We start from the raw sequence: 12097 nt of genomic DNA, 5'->3' as shown, positions 1-12097 counted from the left end.
ATTGTTGGTGGGACTGCAAATTAGTGCAACCACTTTAGAAAACTCTATCAAGGATCCTCAGAAAAAGGTAAATGAATTTACCATATGATCCAGCAATAACACTTTTGGGTATCTACCCAAGGTAGAAACCAAACTACCAAACTAATGCATGTGTATCTATGTTCATGGCTGCACACTCCACAAATGATAAACTATGGAATTAGCCAAGCTGTCCATCAACAGATGAATGGATTATAAAACTATGGGATATGTACACAATGGAATTTCACTCAACAATAAAAACATAATTACATCATTTATAGGTAAATGGATGGAACTGAAGAACATTATACTAAGTGAAATTAGTCAGTCACAAAAAATAAGAAGTCACATGCTTTCCCTAATATGCAGAAACTAGGGAAAAAATGGTTTGTAGGAGGAACTCTAGTCAATGAAGGATATAATATAGATAAACAAATAAGGCAACCTAACTGATGGGATGGGAGTGGGGAAGAGGAAAATTCTCTCATGTTCATGATGTACATTAACAAACATATCAAAGTCAATCACTAAGCCAAACATGAGAAGTTGGGAGGGGGAGAAAATGGGGAGGAAATTGGGTAAGAATAATTGGGTGCTGTGTGCATGTATGCTTCCAACCTCTTCATTAAAATGTATGAGTACAATGCACCAGTAAAAAATTTAAAATTAAGACTCAGAGAAGCTAGTGTTATTATGTCTCTTTAATAAATCAGGAAACTGAGACTCAGTGATGTATTTTGTCTGATATCTCAAAGTGGGAGAGTGGGCAGAGCCAGTGTTAGGATTTAATTGTATCTGTCTTCTAAAGGCCATGTTTCATAATTGTATGCTAGTAAAACACAGAACTAAAGACTAGAAAAATTTGACAGTTTCAATTAAGTAGAAATTGATAGAGTATTAGACGTATGGGCTGGAGAAGAGTCTTGCCATCTGGTTCTTTTGAATACTAGGAATGGCTGGGATTTCTTTCTATCTCACATTAAATTACTCTAGAAAATGAATTTGTTTCTCTCTCTTTTTTATATGGTTATTTAAATATCAAAATATAGTGGCTTTTGAAAGAAAACTAAATTGATGATATTGTGTTATTAAAGAAACCTCCACAAGTGGCATTTACCTCAATTATAATCAATGTGACTCCTGTATTACTAGGTATAAACACATGTCCGGTTGCTCTAGAAGCAAGACAGCCTTGAGAATACTGTGGAAATGCTGCTAGTCTGAAAATAAGCTGGTTTCAATGCTCTGGTCTGTTTTGGAGGATTTTTTTTTTCTTTCTCTCGTCTATCTCTATCTCCTTTTCTCTCTTTTCTTCTCTCTTTGGCACCAGCATACACAATTTTTATCTTCCTGCCTTATACGTTAGTAGCAGTAAACAGTGTGTATTAGCAACACATTTTAGAAGAAACAGAACCCTTTGTTCAGTCTTACATAGCACTGGGTTTCAAGATGTAATACATATTACCAAAAAAAATATTAGAATGCCATAAAAAGAATAAATAAGCAGCTAACATACCAGGAAATATCGAAGAAGTGGAGTTTTTTTTTTCCTTTAAAATAAATATTTCGCTGAGTGTGGTGGCGCACACTTCTAATCCCTGTGCTTGGGAGGCGGAGACAGGAGGATTGCGCAGGCTTAAAAGACCCTGTTTCCAAATAAAAAGGATAAAGTAGGTCTGGGAGTGTAGCCCAGAGGCAAAAGGGCTTCCAGGAACCCCAGTACCACCAAAAAAAAATAAAAATAAAAAAATAAATATTTTATTTTTTATTTTTTTTATAACAATTTTTTTATTGAACATAAATAGTATACATTTACACTATATTTGGTGCCCTCCCCCCCCGCCCACATTTCTCCCCCCACCACCAATGGTTGTCCAGGTTAACCATGTCTTATTCATAATTTTACACATGTTCAAGTGTAGACCCTTATTAATCGAGACCGGCCTTCCTCCTCTCCTATCTTACCATCCAAACTTAGCTAGTATTTCCCCTTCAATATCTGGAGTCCCTCTGGTATTCTTTGTGTTTCCTAGTTTGGGCATATTAGAGGAAACATATGTATCTTCTTCTTCTGTGCTTGGCTGATCTCACTTAACATAATGTTCTCCAGGGCTTTCCATCTTCTTTCAAATGATATAATTTTGTTCTTCTTTATGGCTGAATAGAATTCCATTGTGTGTATTTCCCATAGTTTTGCTATCCATTCATCTGTTGATGGTGATCTGGGTTGGTTCCATATTTTGGCTATTACAAATTGTGCTGCTATGAACATAGGTATGCATATGTTGCTGTAGTTCTCTGAATTCAACTCCTTTGGAAAGATACCCAGGAGTGGTATAGCTGGATCATATGGTGGATCTATTCCCACCTTTCTTAGGAATCTCCACACAGATCTCCATAGTGGTTGAACTAGTTTGCATTCCCACCAACAGTGTAAAAGAGTTCCTCTTTCCCCACATCCTCGCCAGCATTTGTTGTTATTTGATTTCTTTATACTTGCTACTCTGACTGGGGTTAGATGGAATCTCAGTGTAGTTTTGATTTGCATCTCCCTGATGGCCAGTGATGAAGAACATCTTTTCATGTATCTATTAGCCCTTTGTATCTCTTCTTTTGTGAAGTGTCTATTTAGTTCATTTGCCCATTTCTTGATTGGGTTGTTTGTTTTGCTAGTGTAGAGTCTTTTGAGCTCTTTGTATACTCTGGATATTAGCCCCCTATCAGAGTGGTGGCTGGTAAAGATCCTTTCCCATTCTGTAGGCTTCCTCTTTAGGTTATTGATAGTTTCCTTTGTTGAGAAGAAACTTTTTAGTTTGATGTTATCCCACTTGTTTATTCTTGCTTTAATTTCCTGAGCTTTGGAGGTTTTGTTGAGAAAGTTACTGCCTGTGCCAATATGTTGTAGTGTTGAACCTATGCTTTCCTCTACTAGCTTCACAGTCTCAGGTCTAATTTCTAAGTCTTTGATCCATCTTGAGTTGATTCCTGTGTTTGGTGAAATATAGGGGTTTAGATTCATCTTTTTACAAATGGTTAGCCAGTTCTCCCAGCACCACTTGTTGAAAAGGCTGTCTTTTCTCCAGCGTATGTGTTTGGCCCCTTTGTCAAAGATTAATTGACTAAAGATGTATGGGTTTGTTTCTGTATCTTCTATTCTAATCCACTGGTCAGTATATCTGTTTTTGTGCCAGTACCATGCTGTTTTTACTACTATTGCTCTATAGTATAGTTTGAAGTCTGGGATTGTAATGCCTCCTGCGTGTTTCTTGTTATTGAGAATTGCTTTGGCTATTCTAGGTCTTTTCTTTCTCCATATGAAATTCATGATTGATTTTTCTAGGTCTCTGAAGAATGTCACTGGTATTTTAATGGGAATTGCATTGAACCTATAGATCAGTTTTGGCAGAATGGCCATTTTGATGATATTTATTCTGCCTATCCATGAGCACGGGAGATCTTTCCATCTTCCAAGGTCTTCTTCAATTTCTTTCTTTAATGTTTTATAGTTTTTGTTGTAGAGGTCTTTTACATCTTGGGTTAGGTTTATTCCTAGGTATTTTATTGGTTTTGAGGTTATAGTGAATGGAATTGTTGTTTTTATTTCTTTCATTGTGGATTCATTGTTGGCATAAAGAAAAGCCACTGATTTCTTTAGGTTGATTTTGTAACCTGCGACTTTGCTGAATTTGTCAATCAGGTCCAGAAGTCTTTTGGTTGAGTTCTTTGGGTCTTCCAGATAAAGGATCATGTCATCTGCGAATAAGGATAATTTTAATTCCTCTCTTCCTATGTGAATTCCTTTGATTTCCTTCTCTTGTCTGATTGCTGCAGCAAGAGTCTCAAGGACTATATTGAAAAGGAGTGGTGAAAGTGGGCATCCTTGTCTTGTTCCTGACTGTAGCGGAAATTCTTGCAGTTTTTCCCCATTCAATATAATGTTGGCTTTGGGTTTGCAGTATATTGCCTTAATGATGTTGAAGTACTTTCCTTCTATCTCAATTTTTTGCAGTGTTTTTAACATAAATGGGTGTTGGATTTTGTCGAATGCTTTTTCAGCATCTATTGCTATGATGATGTGGTTTTTGTTCTTGGTTCTATTTATGTGGTGAATAACATGTATTGATTTGCGTATGTTGAACCAGCCTTGTTTTTCTGGGATGAAACCGACTTGGTCATGATGTATTATTTTCTTGATATAGTTTTGAATGCGTATAGCTAGTATTTTGTTTAGAATTTTTGCATCTATGTTCATTAAGGATATTGGTCTGTAGTTTTCCTTTCTTGAGGTATCTTTATTTGGTTTGGGGATTAATGTGATACTGGCCTCATAGAAGGAATTTGGAAGAGTTCCATCTCTTTCAATTTCCCGGAACATGTTATGCAGTATTGGTATTAGTTGTTCACTGAAGGTTTTGTAGAAATATTTTAAGCTTGCTTCAATTGAATTACAAAACCATGAAAGCATGCAAATCATAAGTACACAGATCAATGAATGATCATGAAATCAATAACTCTTACAAGCGCCTCCCAAACCAAAACTTAAAGTGCTTCCAACACTCAGGGCATCCTACTACATCCTCTTCCAACCACAACATCTTTAATTCCAGGTCTTCTATATCCAATCTAATCTTCACTCCCTATAAAAGCTAGTTTTTTGGCTCACTTTTCCTCCTGGTGCATAAATTTAGGGCTTACTCCCAAAGCACAGGGGGTCCTTACATCCATTATTTGTTTTCTTACTCTCCATGGATCTGTCCAGAACTTGGTTCAACTTCCCAGCTGCTCAGCAATCTCTTCCAGAGTGCTCATGTGCCCAAAGGGAAAAGTAGCCTTAAGTATTGTGCTTGCTTCTCTGGGTTTTCTTGACTCCAGCAGCAGCATCTAGCCCTTTCTCATTGTCTTATTAGTGCTCTGATGCTTTAAAGCAGAATTTTAAATTTAAATTTTCCAATTGTGTTTTGTGGGCGTTGGCCCCAAAGTACAGTTTCTATCATTCTTGTTGAGCAGAACTCCCTCTTAGAAGGATTTCTGTTACCTCATAACACTGTTAGACAGAAGGATAGGATGCTTGTGTAAGTGGCAGGGAGGGTGTAGGTAAGGAAATAGGTTTAGAAAGGTTAAGCAAATTTCCTGGCATCATAGACCTAGTACATAGATGTTTTATTCAGTTGTTCTATACATGTGACTTTAATTTGCCTCTGAAAGACACATTTAAGAGTTTGAAAATACAGTGGCCTCTGCTGGCTTTCGCAGGGCAATCTACATCTTACCATAGTTCTTTGGCAGTTTATAAATCAAACTTCTTAAAATATGACTTAGAAACAATAGCCATTCCTTTTTGCACTGCAATGCTGATTTAATTTTAGAAGAGTTATTAATTACAGAAAATTTCAAGCATCCTTTAATTGAATTGGAGAGATGGTATATCAGAGCTAAAAGAACAATTACTCTTTCTCAGACTTTTACCCAAAAAGAAAAATAGATTCAAATCAATATGTTTCTTTTTCTTTTTATGGTACTGGGGATTGAACCCAAGGGCATTCCACCTCCAAGATACACCACCAGCCCTATTTTTTAATTATTTAATTTGAAAGAGGGTCTCAATAGGTTGCAGAGGGCCTTATTGAGTAGCTGAGGCTGGCTGTGAATCTAAAATCAGCTTCCCAAGTGCTGGGATTGTAAGTGTGGATCACCAAGCATGGCAACTGTGTTGTTGAAGACTATGAGATCTTGAGCTGCAGGATCTGACAGAGTCCTGAGCCTGCTGCTTCCTGGCTATATGACTTTGCACATGTTAACATTGCCTTTCCCATCCTCAGTTGCCTGACTGGTCCTTTCTAGATAGTTGCTTCTTTTGTCATCCAAGTGTTAAGAGATTAAGCAAATGTACCACAGCTATGAGCAATATGCCTGGTACTGATCCAGTACTTAATACATATTTGTAACTCTTCTGCTTTTCTAGTACACTGAAATCACCCTTTATTTTATTATTTTTTATGTTGAGGTTGCTGTGTTTTCTAAGCTTTGATCAAGGGTCAAGCCTTTTGTTTTTTTTTTTTTGTACAGCAAGATACACCTGAATAGATTCTTTACACTGTCTTTTAACTTAGAATGTGTACACAATCAAATTAGCTGGACAAGTAGATTCCATAGCTTCACGTGGGTATTTGAGCTCTCCTGAAAAAATAGAGAATGAATACACAAACTTGAAGAGATCTCATCTGACTTAAGCCACCCATAGTGGAAGGTGAAGGAGTTTTATGCACCTAACCTTTTAAATGAATATTTTCATTAATCTGTGATAATGCTTAAAAGGAAATAAATGATAGAAAAATTTAACCATAGGTTTATGTCTTTGGGAATTTAAATCAGACTAGCTTAGCTGGCATTGTAATGTGAAAATTTAATCTTTTAGAAGTTAAGAATTATCAAAGTTACAGATATTCAATATATGAAATAATAATAATAATGAGTCAATACAAATAACTGTCATTGCCTTTGCTCCTCAAATACTCTTAGTCATTGTAAACCCCTGAGGAAAAATTATAAGTCACAACCTAATTTTCTTAACTATTTAACCACAAAAAAGCCTTATCTCTCATTAACTTACTTTATTTTATCACAGAGTTTTAAGTATATATCAAAAGAAATGTCTGCCTGAAGAAAATCATTCACGACCTTTCTACTTTGTATTAGATGTTTTCACAAACCAGTGGGGAAGGGAAACATCTATCATTAAAGATATTAAAAAATTTCACAAGAGATTTTCTAGAATTATCAGTTAATTCATTGTTTTCATATCTCCTCTGGTACCTTAAATTCTGTCATCACCCTGCCCTAATACCAATATGAACAGCCATCTAAAACTCTCAAATACCCTACTTCCTAGCTAGTTTAAGAGAAAAACTTCAACAGACTGGATAGTTTCTTTAGAATATAGCTTCCACATTCCTAATGCAATGTCAATGTTAAAAGCACCAAGTATCTCCACTCTTGCAAAAAAAGCTCTGCTCATATTTCATTAATTCACATCAAGAGTCTGGACCAAACCAGACATACTCTTTTGGGTTCTGAAAGTATAAAGAATGTGCAGAAACTACTTTAAGTCCTCTTTGTTGCACGGTCTTATCTGTCTTTGATATCCCCAAGTAAGGAACATGAATAAAAGAAATAAAGCTCAGTGGAGAATCCAGAACCTGTTTGGCCCATCCCTTCAGGCACATATCCTTTCCTCCTAGCATTTCCCAGGGAATTTGATTCCTTTCCCCATGTCCTCTCAAGTTTGAGTTACTATATAACTGCAGTAAACTTAATCTTATTGTTTCCCAATGTCCATATAACCAGACTACTATTAATAACGGTCTATGTGAAAACCATTTTCAAGTGCAGATCAGCAGTGGTGATGGCATTACCTCCTGGATGAGAGGAAGGTTGCAGAGTACAAGGTTGGGTAAGAGACCTTGCTCTACCCTTTGCATGCAGTGTGACCTTGGATATGATGATTTTCTTCTCTAAGCCTCAAGTTTACCACCTACAAAACAATAGGAAGTAATTATAACTATACCACAGGGTTTATGTAAACATGAAATGAGATAATTAATACAAAACATCCAGTATAGAGTACAAAAATAGTAAATCCTCCATAAAGGGTTTTATAATTACAAGTCTCAACCTGCTGTATCAGAAGGAGATAAACTCTTTCAAATTTCAGCATCATTATTTCCTTCCTCCTTTGCATCTATTAAATTATAATGGTAACACCCACACATTAGGATTATTATGGGAAATATTTCATCTGACACTTATGAATCACAAGGTTCATAGGGTTAGGTATGGAAAGGATGCACCATACTTAAATTTTTTTCTTTTGTCGTGTCTTAAATAAATTATACTTGCATGACTCTTTCCAAGGTGTAATTCATTTGACCTATGGTAAACATAGAATTAGAGTCTTCATAATAAATTTGTCCCATTGTTCAGCAGCTTAATTTGCACATGGTTCTTTAGATTGCATGAGAGCTGCGAATTACTACCAAGGCCACAGCCAGAGAAATTTCACAAAGACTTCCACTGGGCATGGGGGAAGTCTGTGAAACTTCCCTGTGTTCTTCTCAACTGAGCTGGCTGTTTAATTGGTTCCAAAATCAATTTTCAATTAGTGGTGGTTTGGCATTTTTATATTAGCTGCTAAAGTGGTGAGGAATGGTAAAAAGAAAAGTATGAGACTTAGTAATTATCTTTCCCTATATCAAAAACACAACAGGAGCTAAAATTGAGACAGAGACACAGGATCCTTACGTTAATGCCACCCTTTGAAGAGATGAGGGATGTGGGTGGCTTCACTTGCAGGTGACTCAGATGTCAGCCGCAGCCAGAAGAGCTTTGGATTCCTTCCTCACACCTATTATTGTCCATCCCTCCACATGTGAACCAACAACTTACATATTGTCCTGTTTCTACCTTAAATAACCTTGAGGGAAAAGAGGGAGGGTGAGGATTTAAAAATGAACAAGAAAGAAAGCAAACTAGTTCTAGTTTGTGAAATATAACAGGGTGGGCTTGTCTTTCAAAATCCTCTTCCAACCCTGGGACTTTATATCACAGAGTAGATTTCACAACACGTGCCTCTAACACAGAGTGAAGGCCAACTTCTCTTTCAAAGAACTACCCTTGTTTATGTATCCATGTACCATATGGTTTTCAATCTTGGCCATTCTGGAAAACCTCCTAACTGTTGTGTGTTGTGGTTTGAGTTTTGAGTGCTAGATCTGAATCAAACAGGCAAAAAACTGAGGAAAACAAGAACCAAGGTAGCCTGAAGATACCCCTCAGCAGCAGTACAGATGGCCAAGCCCATGAAAAGTTCCCTGGGGCTTCTTTAATTACAAGGAGACAACCCAGTCCTGACAGCTGAAAGACTACATAAAATTTTGCTAATATTTACAGTGCGTGTATATATAGATATTATATATGTAACATTGTATACACATAACACATATAGACTATTTATGTTGAAAAATTGTAGAAAACAGTTTCTTATACCCATATTAACATTATCTTTTTGCCTTTTTTCTTTGCTCATTCAAGCAGATAAAATTTTGAGTGGAGGAAGTAGAAATCTATCTCAGAACCTATAGTGTAATCAGGCACAGGCTTAAAGTAAATAAACACGTACAGTGTCTTTTGGAAAGGGTGCTTAATTTATTACATTATGTTACAAAGAAAGCACCAAGCCAGGCGTGGTGGTGCACGCTTGTAATCCCAGCATTCGGAAGGCTGAGACCCAAGGACCATGGTATGTGGACAGCCTCAGCTACTTAGTGAGGGCTTCTGTAACTCAGAGAGACCCGGTTTCAAAATAAAGAATAAAAAAATAGGGCAGGGGGTGTAGCTCGGAGGTCAAATGCTCCTGGGTTCCATCCCCAGACCTGGGGAAAAAACAAAGAAAGCACCATCACACATTTTAGCACAGACTAATCTTTGTGAATGAATGGATAAGTAAATGAATATAAGCGATCCTGTTCCTGGTGCCTGTCCTCCATTGCTCTGTACCTAGAAGCATATAATAAACACCTTTCATTTCCCACTTCTGGGCTTCTAGAAGAGATCACCGATAATGTAACTTTCTATTTCAGGTTTCATGGACTAGTTGACCTTTTTTATTTTTATTTTTTGTGCTTGAAATTGAGGATTCAGGATATATCCCGAGCCATTTTTATTGTTTTATTTTTTAAACAAGATATCACCAAGAGTTTGGTATTTCTAAGCTGATAATGCCATCCTTGAAACTGTGATCTTCCTATCTTAACTTCCCAAGAAATGAGATTGCTGGAATGTACCACCATGCCCAGCTTGACTGCCATCTTAATGCATTTTCTAACTGCAAGTAGAAGAATAGGAGCATGTCAGTAAGTCCTTATCAAACAAGCTCATACTCACGAACATCAAGAGATGTGTGTCTGATGGACTAGAGTCTAACGATGGTTCCACACTTTGAATACGATGCTGGCCCAGATTGATAGTAAATGGGATATGTAGAATTTAATATGTATTTTGTTGAAAGTTTATGCTAGCTGATCCCTTTGAGAATGTATGCATGTTTACACAAATGTGTGCGTGTGCACATGCACAGATACACACATATAAATATTTGTGTATGTATATTATATATATTCTTTTATTTGGTCTGATAGCTTTTACCATGTTTTCAAGATCTTATTCTACATTGCAAGAATGAATGCTATATAAACAAAAATCTGTTGAGTTAAATAAGAGAAAATCAGCATCAGTGAGAGGTTTTGCCTGGAGCAAGGCCAGTTTGTGCCACTCTCAAATTTGTTTAACAAACATATTTAGAAAAGTATGAACTATCAATGTGAAATATAATTGCTAATTGGGAGGAGTTTGGGGAGATCTATGCAAGGGAAGAGGGAAAAGCACGATCTCTTTTAATGACATCTACAAATGACTTTTAAGTCATAAGATGTTTTGTATATGGCACAAGAGGAAAATGGTCTCATGAATTTACGCACACGCAGTATATTGTGGATTACAGTAGCTTTCTATGTCATTGCTAAAAACAGCAGGTGATTTCACATAGCTTTAGGCTTTCTAAAATATGTCATATCCTGCGACCTACTTTAATAGAACATAATAGAAAGCCTGGTGCTTTCAAATTTAAATTTTAATTCTTACCAAATTATTCAAATTATAAACAAGTATGTTCACATCTTCTTAGATGAGAAAACTGAGGTTCAGAGAGTTCTCCTGGCTAGCCCACTGTGATACAGTTGCACAACCACGATTGCAAAACATCCCACAGTCACGCAGCCAGGCAAGGTAATTAATTACACATTCTTCCTTTATGTTTTTGGTACTGTGCCATACAAATTTTGACTGTGGGAAGAGGTCTATTTGGGGAAACATAAAATGACTAGACATACTATGTGGATTCCAGTGGGAAAAGTGTCTCCTTCCTCAGAAACTGGGAATAGGAGCCTGGAGACCTAATCACAGAATTATCAAAGTCAGCCGTTCTCCCTGGTAGCTACTATCAATATTCCCATTCTGTGTAGCCAAGGAGGGCATTTCTTACAATATCTGCTGACTCTTCTTTCTAAGTGAAGAAACCTAATAAGGAGATAATGGCCCCATGGGTGAAAATCCTAAAATAAAATACCCTAAGGCATCTGCATTTTTATTATATTAAATTAAAAACACCATTGACTACAATCCACCCAGTAAGTGAAGGAAAAGCAGGCAAGAGGAATGCTAAGCAAAAGTTCTTATGAGAGAAATAGCTCTTATAGGTTCTATAATGCTCATAGCGTTAATAAATGTTTATAATAGTAATTTGCATAGTAAAGAACTAAACCCAGGCCTGGCGTGGTGGTTCATGCTTGTAATCCCCTCGCTTGGGAGCTAGAGACAGTAGGATAACCCAGGCTCAAAGCCAGCCAGGCAGGCTTAAGACATCCTGTTTCAAAAAAAAAAAAAAAAGCATAAAATAGATCTGGGAGTGTAGCCTGGAGGTAGAAGGGCTTCCAGGTACCCCAGTACCACACACACACACACACAAAAAAAACAGAACCCCACAAAATTGCAGGAAGCTCACCCAAAACACTAGCTAGAAATAAGCATTATTTTAATTTTTCTGGTGTCTTCCAATAATTTTTCATTAACCTGAAGTCATGTTCTAGATGACATTTTTTTAGTTTGCTTTATTTAAATTATTAATATGAAATAACAATTTTTCTTTCATTGCATATTTCTCTTAAGAATCACTCTGAGCATTTGTCTATTAATAATGTATTTTATGGGTAGCACAATTTAAACAATTTCTTATCATTTGTCATTTGGTTGTGTCCAATGTTTCATGAAAGTAATGCTGGGTAAACAATTTTTTATTTTTTTGGTGGTACTGGGGTTCCTGGAAGCCTTTCTACCTCCAGGCTATACTCCCAGACCTATTTTATATTTTGTATTTGGAAACAGTATCTCTTAAGCCAGCAAGGCTGGCTTCGAACATGAGCGATCCTCCTGTCTCCGTCTCCTAAGGATTACAAGCCTGCGCCAC

Source organism: Muscardinus avellanarius (assembly GCF_963383645.1).
Source record: "Muscardinus avellanarius genome assembly, chromosome: 16".
Classification (NCBI taxonomy): Eukaryota; Metazoa; Chordata; class Mammalia; order Rodentia; family Gliridae; genus Muscardinus; species Muscardinus avellanarius.
The sequence above is the reverse complement of the archived record's forward strand: the minus strand, read 5'-3'. Positions refer to the sequence as shown.